The sequence below is a fragment of the Mustela nigripes genome, chromosome 8 (assembly GCF_022355385.1).
Source record: "Mustela nigripes isolate SB6536 chromosome 8, MUSNIG.SB6536, whole genome shotgun sequence".
Lineage (NCBI taxonomy): Eukaryota > Metazoa > Chordata > Mammalia > Carnivora > Mustelidae > Mustela > Mustela nigripes.
In genome coordinates, this window is record NC_081564.1 from 79,908,303 (window position 1) to 79,929,576 (window position 21,274).

Here is a 21,274-nt window from a genome sequence, read left to right on the forward strand (position 1 = left end):
CTTATTGAAGTGCATAATTGGATAATGGTAGAATAGATGGGAATTTCTAAAAACAAATCCAGCAGCATAATAATTTTTATTTTGTGTAGTATGATGCAGGTAAAATAAAGCTGAAAAACAAGAACAAAATCTGTCTCTGGCCAACAGGGGCTATGGTGCTCTTTGTGCTTATGCCAAATTTTTAGAGTTTAATGAAGACAAAAAGAATATAAATGTCTCAAGGAGTGTCTTTTGGCTTCAGTGTACTCATAACTTCTCTTAATTAAAACAGAACCCAGCTAAAATAAAAATATGCCTCTTCAACAACATTCATTCATCCATTCATTGAGAAAGTATTTATTGAGTGTTATTATCAGATACTGTAAGAGGATCTGTGGCTTCAGCAATTAAACAAGACTGAATGAGGCCCCTGCTTTCCTGGTGTTTGCACTTGAGTGTGGGGGAATGGGAAATAAACAAAATTAAAATAAATAGAAGGATAATTTCAGATAATGGTAACAAAATAAAGTAGGAACATTGAAGAAAATAAATCTGAGGCAAGGATCTAAACTTAAATTTGACAATAATAAAATGCTTTTGGAAAACTGCCAATTCAGGTGAGCTCTTCATGGTGAGAAAGACTCCGCTGAAAGGTCTGGCGAAAATCGTGCATCATGCAGAAGAAACAGTGCCTGGGCTCTCAGGTTTGGGTGATGTTGGGATGATGAAGAAGGGGAAAGAAAGGAGAGGAATGCTCAGACTGGGCAATAGGAGGGGGCCCAGGAGGGGAAAATGAAGATCCAGGAGCTAAGTCGCACAGCACAGTGGGCATTAAGGCAGCGAGTTAGCCCTGGATTTTAATATGATGGGAAACACGTGGCAGGTTCAAGTGAGCAAGAAAAGTGATCTGAATTTCATTTTTAAAGAAGTCTTCTGGCTGTTGGGTGGAGAATCGTTCAGCAGAGGATGAGCAACAACAGAAAAATAGAAGTTTTCAAACTGTTGAAGGTAAACTAAAGAGTTCTGGCATGGTCAAGTGCACACTAAAATGCCTATTGGCTCTTGAGGGTGGTGTCAACGGGGCAGTTGTTGTTTGGGGAGGTCGTGTTTAGACCTCCGAGTCGTGTTTAGCTATCCGAGAAACAACTGTCACACGGATGGCTTTTAGAACCACTGAGGCCAAAGGGAGAACGCGAAGTCAGCAACGGAGACTGAAAGGTATGGGAGGGGAGCAAAGAAAATCTGCCCCTTCCCCCTCCTCCAGAATTCAACATCCCAGAATGGAAGAAATCACTATTCCAAATAGGTGCAAAGAGGGAACTGCGCAGATTTCTTCCGGAGTTCAGTTATGGGCAACACAAATGAGCGGTCACTGAATTCCACTACCTGGAGCAATTGGGAACCCACATTAAAAGAGTTTCACGAGAACCATAGGATGGGAATTCCAAGGCAAGTGAGTTGCAGGGAGAATGTGGACTGAATAAATTAAAACATATTTTTATAGGAACATTGCACCGTAAAAGAAAAGAGAAAAATAAGGTAGCTGCAACAGGGTGCACAACTGAGAGCAGGGTTTATTCTCCAGATAAGGGCACATAAATCTTAAATAAAGTTAACCCTTAGATTATACTCAATGAAACAAACCAAAACAAAATTCAGAGTCTTAGAGCTTCCACATCTTCCACAAGTATCATTTCCACCTATCAAGAAATTTAGCAACATAAATCGGATCCACGGGTAATAAATTTCTTGACAATAATTGCCTACAGACAATAATTAATGCTACTCCTTTTTTTGGAGACACTAAAAAGATAACACACAATAGATACGAATTTTAACAAATTTGTAAATATCTATTTAAAATGTTGCCATATTTTGTTTCTCTCCCAAAGTCCCTTGCATTTCAATTTCCTTTAGTCTAGAAAAATGTTAATTTGTTAATTGTTAATATTACATATAACATATACATCTGCATATGTATTACATATAATATATACATATAATTGTTATATTACATATAATACAGACATGTATTTCTGAAACTTGACAATTATTGTCAAGAAATTTACTACCTGTGGATCCGATTTGCCTAAATTGACAATCTCCCAACTCACAGAAACCTGGAAAGACAATTTGAGATAGGTCATAAGTAAAACTTTTGGAATGAGAAGGTTTTAATGTCTTAAAAATCCCTCAAAAGGAAATCCTAAATTCTTACAAGAACCTGTTTGAACACAGCCAAATGTTTATTAATATATGTTCTTTAGCTTCTCAGTTGTAATCAAATAATACAATTATCTTAAAAGTGATGTTGTACAATTGGGTTGTCTTCTTTAAGGTTGACTCATTTATACATATTTAAAATAACTTATTTTCCATAATCATTCTTGCTCAAGTCAAAGCGTCATCTCCACATACAGGGTCTTAACTGTTAGAAATCCGATTTGAGAGGTGATTTTATGTTGTTCCACACATACCTTAGGAAAATTATATGTTGTACCAAAAGAGCACCCCCACTGTTATGTTCTGAAGTCTATCTAGTATTTTCATTTATTCCAAGCACTTTTATCTACTGACTAAGCATAGTGCTCTCAGCTATTAATATTTGAACACAAACAACACTGAAGGAGTGATGTTCTAACAAGAACATTTAAGCATCAGCCAGGAAACAAGGGAGTTTTCTGCGATAGGACAGCAGAGCTATCTCTGGTTTTGAAGCATAGCTATTTGTCTACAGAAAGTGAATTCTAGAAGTAGTTTCTTGGCAGGAAAAAAATAAATGAAATTTTACAGAAGTATCATTTATTCTCCTGATATCACTATGTGTTATCAACTATGACCATACTGTTACACTGTAATTTTTAGGAAGTTTTATGACACTTTATGCCTAGAATAGAAACCCTAAAACATGCCAATTACTGGAAAGAGTATAGGAGGATATTGTTCTTATGAACCTTTTTAAAAATGTTGTTTTTTTTAAGTAATATTGGTAGAGCAGATTGTTGGTAGTCTTTCAACTACAAAAGATTGGCAAAACAAAGCTCTTGTTTCTTTGAAGTTTAGTCTTTCATGATGCAGTCTGCCAAAGGGTCAGTTAAAAATTTAAATACAGCACCCAGATTACTCATGTTTTTCCAGCAGCCTACTTGTTATTACACCCATATTTGAGATGTCTCACTAGCTTCCAATTATCCAATTTGAAAGAACTGCATTCTGCTTTCAATTTTTAATGCCTAACTCCTGTGGATTTCAGCATGAGATCTGTGGATAGCAAAGTGTCAGAATATACTGACTTTAAGAGGGCACTTACAGTTTTATAAGGCAGTAAATGATATAAAGTTTCCGTATGTGGATATTTTACTGCATGTTACATTATTAAAGGTATATCAGCTTGCTGTTCCATCTCAGAGCTCTATGGCAGTAAGAGAATGGTGTTTGTGGTTTTGTTTTTATCCCTTGTGACATAATTTAAACTTATAACCCTTGAGAAAAGTAATTTTAATATTTCATCCCCCTTTTTAGGAACGGTTATTCTAAATCAGATTTTGAATGGCAGGTGAACTAAATGTTCTCCCTCATGACAGCTTACAATCTCAGTTTACATTTTATATACTCAGTTGGTCTTTGCTGTTTTGGGGAATCTTAGAAAAATGGCATTTTATTGTATTTTGAAAGCTATTCCAGTGAAAATTAAAAAGTAATGTGAATATACAGTTGTAATTAAGATCTGACTTTGTGTTTTTGGTTTATTATTACATCTGAAACATTTAAAATATATATGAAGGCACATAATAAAATGTATTATTTACAAACAGTTCTCATACACTTTGAAAACAATGTCTGTTTTGTAAATTTGTAATAGGTGTGTTTCTGACATTATTATGATGAACTCATTAATTAGCACATTATTAATTCAATAAATTTGTATCTACTGAATATTTTTAGCCAGGCAAAAATATTAGTAGACATAGGTGATTCCAAACAATACAAATAACATTTCAAAAGTACTTCCTTCTTTTTTTTTTTTAAGATTTTATTTATTTATTTGACAGAGAGAAATTACAAGTACACTGAGAGGCAGGCAGAGAAAGAGAGAGAAGGAAGCAGGCTCCCTGCTGAGCAGAGAGCCCGATGCGGAACTCGATCCCAGGACCCTGAGATCATGACCTGAGCCAAAGGCAGCGGCTTAACCCACTGAGCCACCCAGGCGCCCCAAAAGTACTTCCTTCTTATTGATATTGGGAAGCAAATATTTTTCTTTACTTTTTATGGTTTTCCTGAACTGGTCTAAGAATTCAATTGACATGGGACAGATGAACAGAAGAAAATAAAATTTAATTCTATATGCATTAAAAATGTAAAAGATTCTTCAGATAGGCAAAATGAGGTATATATGTCATTCTGGACTAAGGAGATAGGGGTAGGGGTGTGAGGCTTCAAAGGGGAGGAAAATTACTCATAAGAAGAATGGAAAGAGTAAATGTTTGCTACATAAATGTTGGCTGGGCCATCTAGAGATAATGGGACATGGAGAACACTATTATGAAACAGACGTTGCTACACTTCCCATCTACTACACTTCCTGTCTATTACACTTACTTCATATTTTACTATAGTAATCTATAGTGATAGTTCCCTTTTAGGAGCAGGTTCTATTTAAATTCTTTTAGGCAGTTAGGGTGAATGTCAAAGGTTCTTCTGAAACTTTCTACCTCTCAAAAGCAACTGACCCCTAACAATTCACATGCCAAAGACACACTGTGGGGTGGCAAAACCTGTCCCTTCACTAAGGATATTTGAAGATAACATCACAAGAGCAAAGGCATGAAATGGGAGAACATGGACTACCTCTACAGAGTAAAGGGTAATCCATATGTAGCATTTTACTGTGTGTGTGAAAGGAAGTATCAGGTGATAAGCCTGAAAAGGCAGAGTGGGAAGGTTCTAGAGAACTGTTTCTTGACACTAAATGATAGGAAAATACTCTGTAAGCAACAGAAATCCATTAAACAGAAATCCATTAATTGGTGTAACTTTAGTAGTGTTTAGGAATAGTAATACCCATTATGGATAAAACAAATGTAAAGAGGATTATAACAGAAAGGGGTAAAAATCTGACACAAATATTTTTATACGGTTTAATTTGGACAGAGTGATTGTGTGGGAAGGGTTGAAAGAGGAGTGGTAAGGACTTGAGTCAGAACACGGTCAAAAAACTGTGCAGAATTTGAAATCTACATGCCAGTATACAATAAGGAAGAAAAAATAATTATCCCAAATCATTGAGGATGATGACATAATCAACAGAATGGGAAATTCAACAAAGGGAAAAGCAGATATAGAGGAATAATTTAAAATGATTTTTCATGTTATTATTAAGGCCTTGGTCGAGCATCCAAATAGTGATGAATAACAGCACTGTGAAAACCTGGCCCGAATTTTGGGAAAAGTTTTGGGTCGGAATATATTAGATTATATGAAGAAGGCAAAGGCTGAAGTCACACGAATGGATGAAACTAATGCAAGTAATGTACAGAAACTTAAAACTAAATGAATATATGCAGGACATCCTCACTACTAGCTAGAGCCCACCCTCATGTGAAAGATAACCGTGGCATACCCCCTTAAGGTGGCCTCTGATCCACACCTCTCAGTATTTCTTGCCCTTGTGTGATCTCCTCCTCTTGAGTATGGAGGGACTTATATATAACTCAGCAGTATCACCCTCTTTTTTGGTGAAGTACGTTTTTTTAGAGCTATGGGAATAAATATAGCATATGCTGTGGCTTAATGTACTAATATCTACAAGGAGAAATGAAATATTTAGTAATTTGTCGGGAGGCTACATAGTTCTACCTACCTATTCTTTTTAAATCAAGTTAGAAAACATGTTTTTAAATCAAGTTGGAAAAACAAAGGGAACACAGGTAAACATGCATTTAGACTTGGACCTAATTGAGAGATTTTCTCTCTCTTAACCTCAACTTCCAGCAGTCACCAGGGCCGCGAATCTCAACTCCATATAACTTTTCTTCTTTCCCACTTAAAATGTTTAAATTCAGGCCCATATTTATTACTTGAAGAATTTTAGTAGTTTCAGATTAACGTCTTTGCCTCCAATCTTGTCCCTCATGTTATGATCTCTTCACTATTTGCAAAACTATCTTACTAAAATACTGATCATAAAGAACTTCCACAAGTCAAAGCGTTTTTTTGTTTGTTTTTTTATTTTTTACTAATCAAAGGTTTTATCTGGTTTTTGTCATTATTGATTTCCTAGCACTTACCATGATCCATTATATTCAATAAATTAGGCTTAATGCAAATGAATAAATGCTATTAATTGAATTACCTTGGTTTTCTTTGTTTTTTTTTTCTTTTTTTTTTTGAGAATGTTCTTTATGATCTGGTCAGTATCTCTCAGTATTCTATCTGATTTTATTTTATTTTTTATTTCTTTAAATATTTTATTTATTAGAGAGAGAAAGTGGGGAAGAGAGAGTGAACAAGTTGGGGGGCAGAGGGAGAGAGACAAACAGACTCCCCAATGAGCAGAGAGTCTGAGGACCACAAACAAGGGCCTTGATCCTGGGACTCTGGGATCATGACCTGAGCCAAAGGCAAATGCTTAACTGGCTGAGCCACCCAGGCACCCCTCTATCTAATTTTATTGTCACTCACTTTGTTCCTAGACTTATCATCAAGACATAGAACACACAGAAGACATAGAAGCCTTTGTAATTTCACCTTCACATCACCAGGTTCACAATTCCTCAGTTTTGTGCAGAAAACTCTATGCTTGCTTCTATATTGATTACCTAGAAACGTAATATCAACCCATCTTTTAAAACCAGGGGTTAAGTTTGTTTTTTTGTTTTTGTTTTTGTTTTTCCCCCTAAGCCCTTAGCTGGCCCATCTTTGGAAAGCAAAACTGAGCATCAGTTTCGATTATGCCATAGTTCACACTCCTTAAGATATGTATTCATCTATGATAGTCTTAGTGAAAATTTACTGCATTTGTTTATGTGCATACCTCTTTGCTTTTCATGTTAAAGCACCTTGGCTGCAGAAACCATGCTTTGTTAATTTGCACACCTCTGGTGGGTAATATGGTACTTGACACAGATGAAGATGAGCATTTGTGAGATGCTCTATGAAAATTCCACAACTGCTGTACAGATGGCTGTGACTTTGCTGGTTTTCACCTGTGACACTGGGGACATTTCCTAACCACTTTGTGACTCACTCTGCCAACTCTATTATGAGGATATTAATAGCACCTCATTCAAACATTCCTTGTGAGGATTAAAAAAGAGTGCTTGGTACATGACATGGAATAAGAGCTCAACAAGTGCTACACGGTATTTTTTAGAAAATTACAGATTTGGTCTGATTCTTAGTTGTAAATTAAGGGTAACAATACCTACCTCAGAGAGTATGAGAAAATTATTTTGAAATGGCCATTTAATCATGTTTATAAACATTTATAAACATGTTAATAAGTATTTTATTTTGAAACAAAATGAAATCCCGAAGCAAACATGTGAGTATTATCATCACAATTTGAATAATGTCAGAAGGAAGGCAGGGTCTTGAAATAGAGTGTACGTGGGAGGATGACTCAGGTCCCAAGAGTCAGCACCAAGGACAGGGAGCCAAGTCTGGGACAAGGTCCGAAGTACAGATGAGGGCCCCATTCATGCTTACTTGAGTAGGGGAGCACACTTGAACCATACATGGTAGCTTTCTCTGAATATTGTAATGATTAAACAGAAGACCGAATGCAGTTTGTGACAGTTTTGGATTACAGAATGGAAATTGCGGGAAGATCCATGTGAGCTCAAAATAAGGAAGTATTTTCTAAAAGTTAGATTTGCCCACAAAAGGAATCTGTCTCTTCATAGGGAAGTAACCCTTTAAAAGCACATGCTGAATACACAAGTCTGGGGTGCCAGTGTTCTTCTATGAAACAGACTCTAGTTGACCAAAGGAACTCTAAAATTCCTTTCAACTTTTGTGTTTTGTCCTTTATATCACACTTTACTTCTCAGCATAATCTTAAAAAATTAACCAATTGTTTCCATTTTCTTACTAATATACAATACAAGGAGATGGATACTTACGACATCTTCTCTTCACCTGTCATTGTATACGTGACAACCAGCGTGACTTACTATATTAGAGAAAAAAAAAAATTGAGGCCATCCCAGTTTTAGAACATCCAGCTTTGAAGTTCCTTTAAGCATGAGTTGATTATTTTTTCTCCTCTTTCAGAAGCAATGCCCATCAAAAGGAGTTGGCTTTTTTTTTTAAAGATTTTAAATGAGTTTTGTAATTATTATTTTCATGAATGATTAATCTCTAGCATAAGAAAATTAAGAGGATGCAAATAAGCCTATGGAATTGACTAAAACAAAATGTTGCTTGGTGAAGCAGCAGATGTTGACTATTTCACAGTATCCCTGATCCCAGTTGTGGGGTTGTGCCAGGTCTGTGATGACAACTGAAGCACATATTTTTCAAGCCCCATTGAGACATTTGATCAATGTTCAAGTGGCAGATGAGCCTCATTATTACAGTGTCCGGCAGGTGTAGGCATTCAGAAGGGGGCTGTCATTAAAGTATTTTGTATGTATCTGCTAATTACATTCCTCAGTTCCAAACAGCAGCCCTGATATCCCTGTCACATTCGTCAACTGTGCAGCAGGTAGCAGGGGTACAATGAAACATAAAATACCGCCTTCACAGTCATGTGGAGTTGTGCCGGAATTCTGGGAAAGGGATGATAAGAAAATCCATCCTTTTCTTCCAAATGCCATAAGGGAAAAGTAAAGTGAGTCAGACAGGAAGGCCCCATGAAAGTTACCTGTGTGTGTGTGTGTGTGCGTACGTATATGCTTATAGATATATATGTTTTATTCATTGTTTAAATTAGTAATAATAGTTTTTCTTACAATAAATTATTCGTTTACATAATTTGTACCTATGCTATTTTATTTAATACTTAAAAAGGACAGTCCATTTAATTCCATGAATTTGAAAATAAGATAGTTTCAATGATGTGTCCAGAGATAGAGCCACAAAAGGTAGACCCAGAATTTCACTTGTGACTTTTTTTCTAAATTTCCGGCCACTCTCTGTCTACCCACATTGCATCTTGTTCAGGCTTGTTACCCAAACTTTAAATTGAAATAAATGAATAGAAAACATTAAAGGAGAAATAGAGCAATATAAAGCTTTGTGAGATGTAATTGGATTTGCCCTGTGCACATCATCAATAGTCAATTTGTTTTATTAGTTCTGAAATGTGCTCTGCAATCAGTTTTATGAACCACTCTATTGGCTTTTAGATACAACAACAGAGTCAAATGTCCAAACAGCTATCAGCAACATAACTTCAAATTTTAGATCATTTCCCCATCAGCACTTTCTTCTGACCTGCCTCAGCTAGTTAGACTATGGAGTTAAAAAGTAATGAAAAAGTGCATGTTGGAAAATTCTTAAACTATAAAACAGCTAGACTATAATAGTTCTTAAAATTCTGACTTCCAAATAATGACTTACTTTGCAAAATAAGATTCTGATCAAAATATTTACAAAAATCTGTTTAAAAAAATAAATAGGGGGCGCCTGGGTGGCTCAGAGGGTTAAAGCCTCTGCCTTCGGCTCAGGTCGTGATCCCGGGATCCTGGGATCGAGCCCCGCATCGGGCTCTCTGCTCTGCAGGGAGCCTGCTTCCTCCCCTTTCTCTCTATGCCTGCCTCTCTGCCTACTTGTGATCTCTCTCTCTCTCTCTCAAATAAATAAAATCTTTAAAAAAAAATTAATAAATAGGATTTTAAACAGCAACATTTTACACAGTAAAAGAGTGATTTTTATATCTTAAGGTTTTAGATATTTTTGTAAACTTAATTGTAAAAATTTAAATATATATATATATATATTTACCCACCATATCAGAATCTAAATTATACCACAATTCTATAACTATAACGCCCACTTCATTTACTTTTTCTGTGTTAAGCTTGTTTACGTTACAACTATTTTAATTCAGTTAAAGAATAAATTGAGGGGCACCTGGGTGGTTCAGAGAGTTAAGGCTCTGCCTGCAGCTCAGGTCATGGTCTCAGGGTCCTGGGATCAAGCCCCATATCGGGCTCTCTGTTCAGCAGGGAGCCTGCTTCCCTCTCTCTCTCTGCCTGCCTCTCTGCCTACTTGTGATCTCTCTCTCTCTATGTCAAATAAATAAAATCTTTAAAAAAAAGAATAAATTGAGCATATGATAATTACTGTCTTTTATATTTTTATTACTTTATTTTTTTAACCCATATTTTTAAAGGGCAATGGGTTTGGGAAATTAACCCATTCTCCTCACTGTCTCCAACAAATGTTGACTCTCTCACTCTCATCCTTTTCCAATCCTTCTTCCCAACTGTAGCCAGAGTGATCTTCCTCAAGTGCAAATCTGTTCATTTATCTACCACATCATCATCCTTCAATAGCTACTTATCGAAGATGATATAAATTCCAGTGTCTTAGCCCAACATAGAAGGCTCTTCACTGTGTAGACTACTCCTGTTGTTTCAAATACAACTCCTGCCATTTACCCTGATGTAGACTGGGACCTTCCTGGCTGGCTCACTCCCAGGACCATATGACTCTTGACCTTGAGGTCACTGACTTCTAGCCCCACGTTAAGTGTAGAGATCATTAGTTTACTATTCCTTAGGGGTTCATCCTCAATTCCCATACTCCTTTTTCTTCTGTAGTACTAGAATTTAGGATTATTAGGTGAAGCATAGTTGCCTTTAAAATAATGCATTTCCCAACCTCCCTTGAGGTTAAGCATAGCTTTGTGGTTTGATTCTAGACAATGGTATCTCTGACGTCATGTGGCATCCTTTCAAAATTCTCCTGTGGTGACAGTTGACATGCATCCTCTGTCCCTCTACTTCATTGTTTTTCCACGGCTCTCCAGAATAGGGTAACTGAGGTTCACACCAGATGAGACATCAGACTGTTAATAGGTGCCAAGGTCATCAGGAATTTGTGGTGCATAACCGAGAGCAGCTTTGAATCACCAACTTCCAAAATCAATTTAATACAGAGAAAAATGCCCTCCTATCTTGTTTAAATCACTATAATGTTTAGGTCGCTTGCTGTAGAACCTAATTCTAACCAATTTATCATTTTTCAAGATCAAACTCAATTTTAACACTATGAGAACTAAAATTAGATTGAGTTACATACAACTGCAATTTCTGTAGGTCAAAGAATCAAATATCTTCAATTTCATATGGTCCAGTTTAATAATGCTAATAGCAGTACCTTTTTTTACTGTATCTTGTATAATACTGTAACACACCTTTCTCAATTGTACCATGCTATATTTAATATTGTAATTATTTCTTTACATTTCTATCTCTGAAACAATCATGAGCGCTTTAAGAGAAGACACCAGACTTAGTCTCAAATTCTCAAACTAGAACGTAATTTCTAATTCTTAGTAGACATAAGTACTTTTTAATGGAAGGGATGAATCAATTATATATGGTATTTCAATCTGCACTGCTGTAACTTTTTAAATTGCAAGCCTTTTGATATCAATTTCTAAATATTTTCACAGCTTATTTAATTTCCGAATATGCCATTTACTGATTATTTCCTCACTCAATAGTGTCTGTGGTTTGGGAAAAGATGAGTGGTGTTTCATTGTGGTTCATTGTACTAATAAGTACTTAAAGACTTTCAAATAAAATCTATGAGTCCAGTTCTTCTCAACCAGTCGATCAAGGGTGTTCGTTTCTATAAACCGTAAGTCTTTGGCAAGTTAATTTATTTGCCAATAAATTCAGGAGTAAGGGAGATAAGTGATCCAGATTTTTCATACAAAAAAAAAGTTAATCCCTTGCACATAATTGATACCATCTAAGGCATTAGAGCTTAAATCTCTCCTGAAGCCACTGTTGAGAAAGGCTGTCTTCGACTATTGAGAAACAGCTAAATGTAATTATGAAATTGTAATTATTTTCACGGCTGTTGGTAAGGCTTTAATTTTTATGTAAATTATGGTTTACTTCTCTATGAAGAAAAATATTCCATGTTCCACGTTTTACCTGCATCCAGCCAGATTACATGAGACCTAGAGAGGTATATGTATAGTTTTACAAATGTTGAAACAATAATTTAATAGCACCAGCCTTAACATATTTAGCTGCAGAGAAATACAGGCATGAATTTGCTGATGAATACAATGATGTCCACTGTATAATTCAACATTAAGCTGCAAGTGGCAGTTGACTTTTGGATGTCTCCTTTTCAAGTACTGTGTTCCATTTTCAAGAAGACATATGTGAGCCTTTTCTGCTGGTCCTTTTCACTGTACATCAGGTAACTGCCTTAGTTTATATAAAAATAGATACATGTATTGATTTGGACAACGTGCAGAAAGATCTTCTTGAAGGGTTGTTTTTAATAACCATCCTATCCATTCTGTGTAACTCCTTTGCTCTTTTGGCTGATTGGCAACATGTGGGAATACTCCAGTGTTAAACAGAACCTTTAGCTTAGCTGATAAGGAAGTCTTCCCCTGAACTACCCATAATCAAGTCCACCAGGACAGAGAGAGAGAGAGATTTTCTTACAAGCTAATTGTTGCTTTGTGTGTTTCAAATTCCTGTAACACTCATCATTCTTGTCCTCTCTTAACACTGTGGGTAGTGAATATTTCTTCACCCTTTGTCATCCAATACTTAGCTCTAATCTGTTGGATAAAATGCACATAATACACTTTTTAGAAGTTTCAAAAAAAGACATTTTAAAACTTGGTAAAAATGGATTGCTTGCACAAATTTGGCACAAGTTTAAGCCCTGGAAAGCAAAACAAAACAAAACAAACAAACAAACAAACAAACCAGAGGACACTGATCTAAATGACAACTAAAATCTTAAATTCCTTTTTTTTTTTTTTATGGTCTTATGTTAGTCACCATACATCATTAGTTTTTGATGTAGTGTTCTATGATTCATTGTTTGTGTATAACACCCAGTGCTCCATGCAATCTGTGCCCTCCTTAATATCCATCACCAGGCTCACCATTGTCCACTCATTTCATTTAGTTCCACAGTAGCTCTTTCTGTGTCTAAGATCTGAAGCAATTTTCTTCATAGGCTTTGGTTCTTTAAAGTGTGTCTCCAAAACTCACAGCTAGTGATTCTTTTTTTCTCAGCTGGTTCTTAAATTAGTCTTTTATTTATTCATTTGTTTGTTTTAACCAAACTGCAGTTGTTTGAGACATTGATACAAGAGCCAAGCAGAAGAATTTGATTCATCTACAATGAAGAGATGCCTTTACTGACATTGTGAGAGCAGAATACTGGGTGTTGTTCACTGGTTGCTATGAAAAACAAGAGAACAAAACCAAAAAACATATTAAAAAAAATAAATATTACAGGTTAAAAAAAACCCAAAAACCTTTTGTCGTGTTTTTTTCTCCTGATTTTATTTCAGTGTGGTAAGAAAACATTATTTGTATTATTTCTTTTTGAAAAGTATTAGTTTTTTTTGTAATCTAATATATGGTAATTTTTATGAATATTTCTTTAATACTTAAAAAACATGTTCAGAAATTGCTACAAATCTATATAAGGCCTATTTTATTTATTATATAATTTCAATCCATATCCGTTCTGTTTTTTTTTAAATCTTGAGTAGAGAGTAGAGAATTGGAATATTCAATTTTTAGGGTGTTTTATTGATTTCTCCTTTTGTCGACTTTTTTTCTCCTATAAAAGTTGTTGCTGTGCTTTTGTATACATAAATACTTACAATTCATGTTTTTTCACAAAAAAGGTTCTTCATACTCTTTGGTGTGAATTCTGGCTGATTCTTTTCCTTGGGTTTGCCTAACATATCTTTTTCTATTATATTTTAAGGAAATGTGATCTCTTTCTTTCTTTCTTTCTTTCTTTCTTTTTTTCTTTCTTTCTTTCCTTCTTTTTTTAAGATTCTTATTTATTTATTTGTCAGAGAGAGAGAGCACACAAGCAGGCAGAGTGGCAGGCAGAGGCAGAGAGAGAAATAGGCTCCCTGCTGAGCAAGGAACCCTATGCGGGACTCGATCCCAGGATCCTGGGATCACAACCTGAGCCGAAGGCAGTGGTTAAACCGGCTGAGCCACCAGGCGTCCCTGTGATCCCTTTCTTTGTCCTCAGGTACACTCCTTGTGTTCTTTCATATTCCATCATGTTATGTCATGCTTTGTACGACAATCTGACTTTTTTCTCTTAACAAATTAGTTAGTCCTACTTATTTTATTGATATGATTAAAGTGTGCTTTACTAATATTTTGTACATATAAACATGTATGTGTATATAAATATCCACATTACTTCATTTGTGTGTGTGCACAGATTGGCAACCTCACTGACTCAAAGAAATTGAGACAAAGTGGAATTTAGAAACAAAGTGCTAGAGGGAAAGTACCCCCCAATTTTCTATGGGTGCTCATCCTTGGATTCTTGGCCTACTGCTGTCACAAACAGATTCAAGGCAGGACTCTGAGAGCTCCAGTCAAGAAAGGTTTCTAAGATGAACGGATAAGGAAGATATGGTCCATATACACTATGGAGTATTATGCCTCCATCAGAAAGGATGAATACCCAACTTCTGTAGCAACATGGATGGGACTGGAAGAGATTATGCTGAGTGAAATAAGTCAAGCAGAGAGAGTCAATTATCATATGGTTTCACTTATTTGTGGAGCATAACAAATAGCATGGAGGACAAGGGAAGTTAGAGAGGAGAAGGGAGTTGAGGGAAATTGGAAGGGGAGGTGAACCATGAGAGACTATAGACAAAAACAACCTGAGGGTTTTGAAGGGGCAGGGGGTGGGAGCTTGGGGGAACCAGGTGGTGGGATTGGAGAGGGCACGGATTGCATGGAGCACTGGGTGTGGCGCAAAAACAATGAATACTACTACGCTGAAAATAAATTTTAAAAAATTAAAAAAAAAAGAGAATGGTTTCTAAGAATCTGAAAGTTCAAATGATACTTCAGAGTACACGGTATTGAAGAAATGATAGCCAGGATTTTTCTACACTTAATGAAAGACATTATTCCACAGAAATAAGAAATTCAGTAGGGCATGTAAAGAAAATGATCTCTAGGTTTGTTTACTTGTTTTTTGGAGTTTTGTGTTTGGTTTTGGTTTAGGTTTTTTACTTACAATTTTATTTCTATGATCATGATAACATACACTTATGTTTTCTTTTTCTGTGGCTCATGTTTGACTTTTGAATGTGTGCTCTATTTTTCCATTTTCCAAAAGAAGTTATATGTGATTGAAATTATTTATATTTCTCACTTTGTCCTTCCCTTCCCTTAATTTGCACATTAATATCATCTCTTTGTACTGTGTTGTATGTATTTTCTTTTTGTTTACACATTCTTGGTTTAAAATGTAGACTTAATTTCTAGTTTGGGATTTTACAGCTTTCATTTCTAGAAGTCTTATTTTGATCTTAAATCTAATTGGTCAAATTTTTCATAATTACAATAGCTACTCATATTACTTTTAACCCATTAAATTTACAATATTCATGATCTTTAATAAATCCACCTTATGTCTTTAGGACTAATTAATAATTTGTTATTTCATTATTGAGAGTCCACTCAGAGAAGCAGAACCACTAGAAATTGCATAGAATAAGAGGTTCATAATAGCAATCTGGCATTTTGAAATTGTAGTAACTGGTAAAGTACATTGAGTTCAGCTATTTGTTCCGGTTCTGGTGCTAAGCCTAATGTCACAAAACCGGTGGCTAAGAGAGAGAGAGAGAAAAAAAAGATGAACTTGAGTAAGGAAGAGCAGAGAAAACTGGAACCCTCACTAGCCTATTCTTAATGTCTGTCTTTGCTGTTTTGAATGACGCACAACGTAAGGAAATGACATTGTTTCCTTAGAAACTCATTGACACTTTACCAGGATTTAAGAGAGAGAGAGAGAGAGATTGAGAAGGAAAGAAATTGAGAAAGAGGTAAAAAAAGCAAAAGAAACAAAACCCCCAAAACTAAAAGAATAGAAGAATAGATGCCTTGGGTACAGGAGCTGTGGGATGGGTTGTTGCCTCTGCCAACCGAAGTTAGCCTGAAGATAACCAAACATGACCTCTTGAGAACAAGCATCCACTGCTCCACTTTCAAATTTCATGGAAAGCTCTTCTGTGGCCATCACTAACTAAAAGTATAGAGAAGGGGATCAGGGTCTTTATTTCATCTTATCTAAATTGGCATGTTATAAGAGACTCTTAATCTCACAAAACAAACTGAGGGTTGTCCGGCAGAGGTGGGTAGGGAGAGGGAGGTGGGGTTATGGACATTGGGGAGGGTATGTGCTATGGTGAGTGCTGTGAAGTGTGTAAACGTGATGATTCACAGACCTGTACACCTGGGGCTAATAATACATTGTATGTTTATTAAAAAATTTTTAAAAAATTATAAAAAATTAAAAAATTGTCATGTTACAAAGCCATCAGAGTTATGTATACTGACTCTCGTTTATGGAAGCTTGTTTACTAGTGCTTTGTGGTTTTTGCTCATGGACCATTGGTTCTCTGTGCTTTGTCTTTGAGGCTTCTTTAGGACTTGGATTGGTTTGCATTTTAGGATTTGTTTGGGCCACCGAGGTAACAATAATTCAGGGTTTGAATGTTTGGAATTTGAACCATAGATTTTTTTTCTCTTTTTCCCTTTTCCCTTTTGCTCTGCTTTATCAAGAGTCAGGGCTAAGCCATATATTTGCACGGTATCTCATTTTCTTATTCCTAGCTGCCCACAGAGAGTGCTGTTCCTTAGGGTTCTCAGCTTAATACACACCATCTTCTTTGACCTCTCAATCTGCTCAAGCTACTGACATTCCTTCTAAACTCAGCTTGAAAGTGTATTAAAGTACATGCCCTCATACACCAAGGATTTGCTGATATCCTCACCCTGAAACACAGTGCTTTCTTATTCCTCTGGATTAGAACCACAAAATTCTCAACAGTTTATCAATGAGTGATTCTAGGTAATCCAAGATTAGCAACATCAGAAAATCCTTTCCACCCAAATGTTAGAACAGAGGGATAGGAAAAATGATATTACTGATATCCAGGGGCCATATCTGTCCAGAAAGTGTTAGAGACACTAAGATAGAAGCTGTTGTCAGCTATGCTGCCCAAAGCAGAAAGGGACCAAGAATTATCTTAATTCTTCTTTTCTCCAATTTTCTAATGGTGCCACCCATTGACCTAACCCAGCAGAAGCTAGCAGGCCCAGCAATGTGGGGCCTGAGACTGAGCTGTTCTGGCTCCTGCCTTAGAGAGCAGAGCACAGAAAGGTTAAGGAATGAATCTGAAGACAAACAAGCCCAACAGCCTGCCCAGAGCCTTAATACTATTTTATCTTGATTTGTACAGGGTTTCCAGCTATATTCCAACTATATTCAGAACCAAAGCTGTTAAGCAGTAAATTTTACATTTATAACTTTGAAATTTGTTGTGATTATATTTCACTTTACAGATGAGGAAAAAAACTGGGGTTCAAAAAGATTAAATATCTTGTCGGAGTTCATATAGTTAATTAATAATAATGCCCTGAATAAAGTTTCTTTAAGCTTTCAACTGCACTGTCTTTGCTTATTCCTTTTTCTTTTGGTCAACGTCACCAAATAACCCAAATTCCAGGTGACTAGTACTTAGCCCCCTTGCCACAGAATCTCATTCAAGATAAACACGGAGAGGATATGCATGTGAGACTCCAGTATTAAGTATTAAAAGGATCGCATGTACTTTTCCCAGCTTTATTCTTGGGATGTTCTCTGGGGAGATTATGAGACCCTAAAGACAAGTAATGTTTGTTGTACAGGTATTTGCATCTACAAATGCCTTTGATCCTGACTACATATGCAAATATCCAAAAGAAGTGAGCAGTGGTTCCTCCTAGTAATTGGGATCCTCCAGGGATTTAATTAAAGCAGAATCCAAGTTCATCTGCCTGCCACGTTCTCCAGAGGCTGGTATCTATGCTGAATTGCATAGCAAATCTGCCAGCTATTCCCAGGAAACACTTGGCTATGGAGAGCTGAATTCTATTCCCAGTGATGTACATAAAGGATGGGAAAAGCAGGAGGCTCAATTTCAATTGTTACGGCTTTCCTGCCTAGGTAAGACAGCTAGATAAGCTGCCACCCCCTCATTTGCAGAAACCGTGTACTATTGACTTCATGCCATGATTGTTCTCCTAAATACAGCATCCTTTATAGTATGTAATCATTCATGTGATTGGTCTGATCTAGTCCCAGTCGCAAGAATGTGATTAGATCATCTCAAGATTTCCTTTCCATTTCGAAAGCCTGTGATGCTAGGCTAATAGATGCTTCGACTTAGACTTAAACCTATAAATAATAATGTATAATTATGACTACTATTACTCCTACCATTACTACTGAGACTACGACTACTAGAAACAATAATGATGTAACGTCCTCTTTAAATCCTGATTTTCAGCGTATCCACTGTTTTCATCGATATCATCTAATTTTATTGTTCCAATAATACTGCAGTTCGGCAAGACTAAGAAACAGAGCTAGTGAGTCTAAGGCCAAAGAGAATGAACGGGTGAGATGCTGTTGAACCCTACTTTCATGAACTGATAGAGATATCACTGTAATATCAATTCAAGGGAAATTTCTCACCACTAGAATGAAGGCAAGGACATTTAGTCTAATCAGTCTAATACAGAGATTTTTGTTTAATAGTATTGTTAACAATAACATTGTTATTAGTTTTCCTAGGTAAGTTCATGTTTGAGACTCACAGGTCATAGGGTCTTCATGTTCACTCTTTGCTCTCCCTGGAATGTCCTGCTTCTACCCTAGTTCTTCTTAGCTGGGTCTTCCTTTTAGTGCCTACCCCAGTTTTAAACCATCTCTTCATACCATTATTATTACCTGGTGATTTGATATCTATCAATCTGCTATCTTAATTATTACCATACTCCTCTGTAATGTAAACTTGATAAAAGCAAAGATTTACTTCTGTGGTCATAGCTATATCGGAGCTCTGTCAGAGCATAAAACGGTGCCTACAATATACCAGAAACCTGATAAATATTTTTTATTTAATTACTAAGCTATTAAATCTATAATAGGAGAGATATCACTGAAACATTGTATATTACATTTATTTTAGAATCTGAGTTCATCTGCTACAACTAAGTAAACTTTTCTAAGATAAAAATGTCATTATCAAATATAGAAGTGAAATATTTATTATTAACTGGAGTCACATGACTCTTTTGTCCAAAAGCCTAAAATCAAATCAAAAGAACTTTCCTAAAAATTAGTAGATTTAACAACACCCACAAGATTCTGATAAATAAGCCAGTAACAAAAAAGGCATTTACTGTATAATTCCACTTATATGAGTTATCCAAAGTAACCAGATTCATAGAAGAATAAAGCAGCATGTGGTTATCAGGGACTAGGAGGAGCTAGGAGAAAAGAAGTTTTTGTTTAATGAGTAAAAAATCTCATTTTTGCAAGATGGAAATGATCTGGAGATCGGTTCCACAACAATGTGAATATACTTAACACACCCAAACTGCACACTTCACAAATTTACACAATACTGTTATTTGCCTTATTTAGAATAATTTCATTACTTAAATCCATTATATTTTTTGAGGACATATTAAAATGCAAATGCACTTCAATTATGAGCAAAGATGGAGATGAACATGTATCATCAGATTAGAAATGTACTTTTGTGGCCCAAGAGACCAGCAGTTACAAATGAATTTGAACATGGCTCTATGTCACATGAGACATAGAGGCTCATTCAGTACAAGCGTTGTTAAATGATTTTACTTTGCAAAATTGGAGTGTCAAAATTACCGACCAACTTGAAACATCTTTAATAGTCCTCCATTGTCATGAGGATAAAGTTCATTCTTAGTTTGCCTACAAAGCTGGGCTTTCCACAGTGTCCTTCAGAACACTCAACCTCGTCATCTGCCATTACCATGCCCACACAGAGTTCTCAGACACATCTGGTGACTCCACCTACTTTCATGCCCTGCCAAACTCTCAATTCAAAAGCCTCCTTTTCTTGCTCTCTGCTATTGCAAGAATGTCTTTCAATCCATTCTCCCATCTGTTTAAACCCTACTAAAAAGGATTTTCCTCAAATCATTTCATTGTGAAACCCTTCCTTATGCATTCCTCTGTATTCAGACATAGCTCAGAAAACAGAAAAGTTAGTTTTTCTAGTAGGCCCTCAAGGATCTAGCAAACTGCAGATTGAAATAAGGGTAATAGAGTACTTGACCTGCTCAGTGACTCAGGACCCCAAACACTAATGTTTTCTTTCACTAGTAGCTACTCTCCAAGAGATTCTCATGATAAATTATTTCAACAGCAGACACCAAATTCCTTGTGTGGAGAGTAAGTTAACTTCTGGTGTGAACCTATGTCAATACTCTTGGAATAGAAGTTGAGTTTAGGAGAACCACAGCAGGGATAGCTAATATTAACCTTGAGGTTATCTGCATTACTAAAATATAGACATCTCACCCATCTCTATATTATGTCCAATCTACTAGTCATCTATGATGCTACAAGTGTTTCCAGCGAGCATGTTTGTATGAATATATATGTTCATGAATGTTTGTACAAACTTACTTTAAGAAATTAAGGAGTTTTGACCTATGAGATAGAAACAATGCACAAATAGGAACCCTGATCCAAAGTTCTGCAGAAAAGAAGCACCCCAACATAGGAATCTTTGGGCATATTATAAAAGAACATGAGATTTTCAAAAAGCATAAAATAGCCATACCAGCTCATTGTTTTTTAGTCTTATATTCTTGGAGGATCAACATTTGATACTTAAGTGAAATTTTATTATGGTATTGAATATTTTTAATTTGTGTTCTTTTTATAAAAATGAATTAGCCATTCTACTGGATGTGTACCTAGTGGTTGTTTTGATTTGAATTTATATGATAATTAACAATATGTCAGTTTTCAATGTGCTTATTGGCTATTCTCATGCCTTCTTCAATGAAGTGTTTTTTTCAAAAACTTTGTTAATTTTTTATTGTGCTGTGTATTAACTTTTTGGATTTTTAACTGTTCCTATATTAATATAACAAATTTTATTAGACATGAGTTTGTGAATATTAAATTCCAGCCTGTGGTTTGTGTTTTGATTCCTTACGTGTCTTCAAACAGGCAGAGGTATTTGACTTTGATG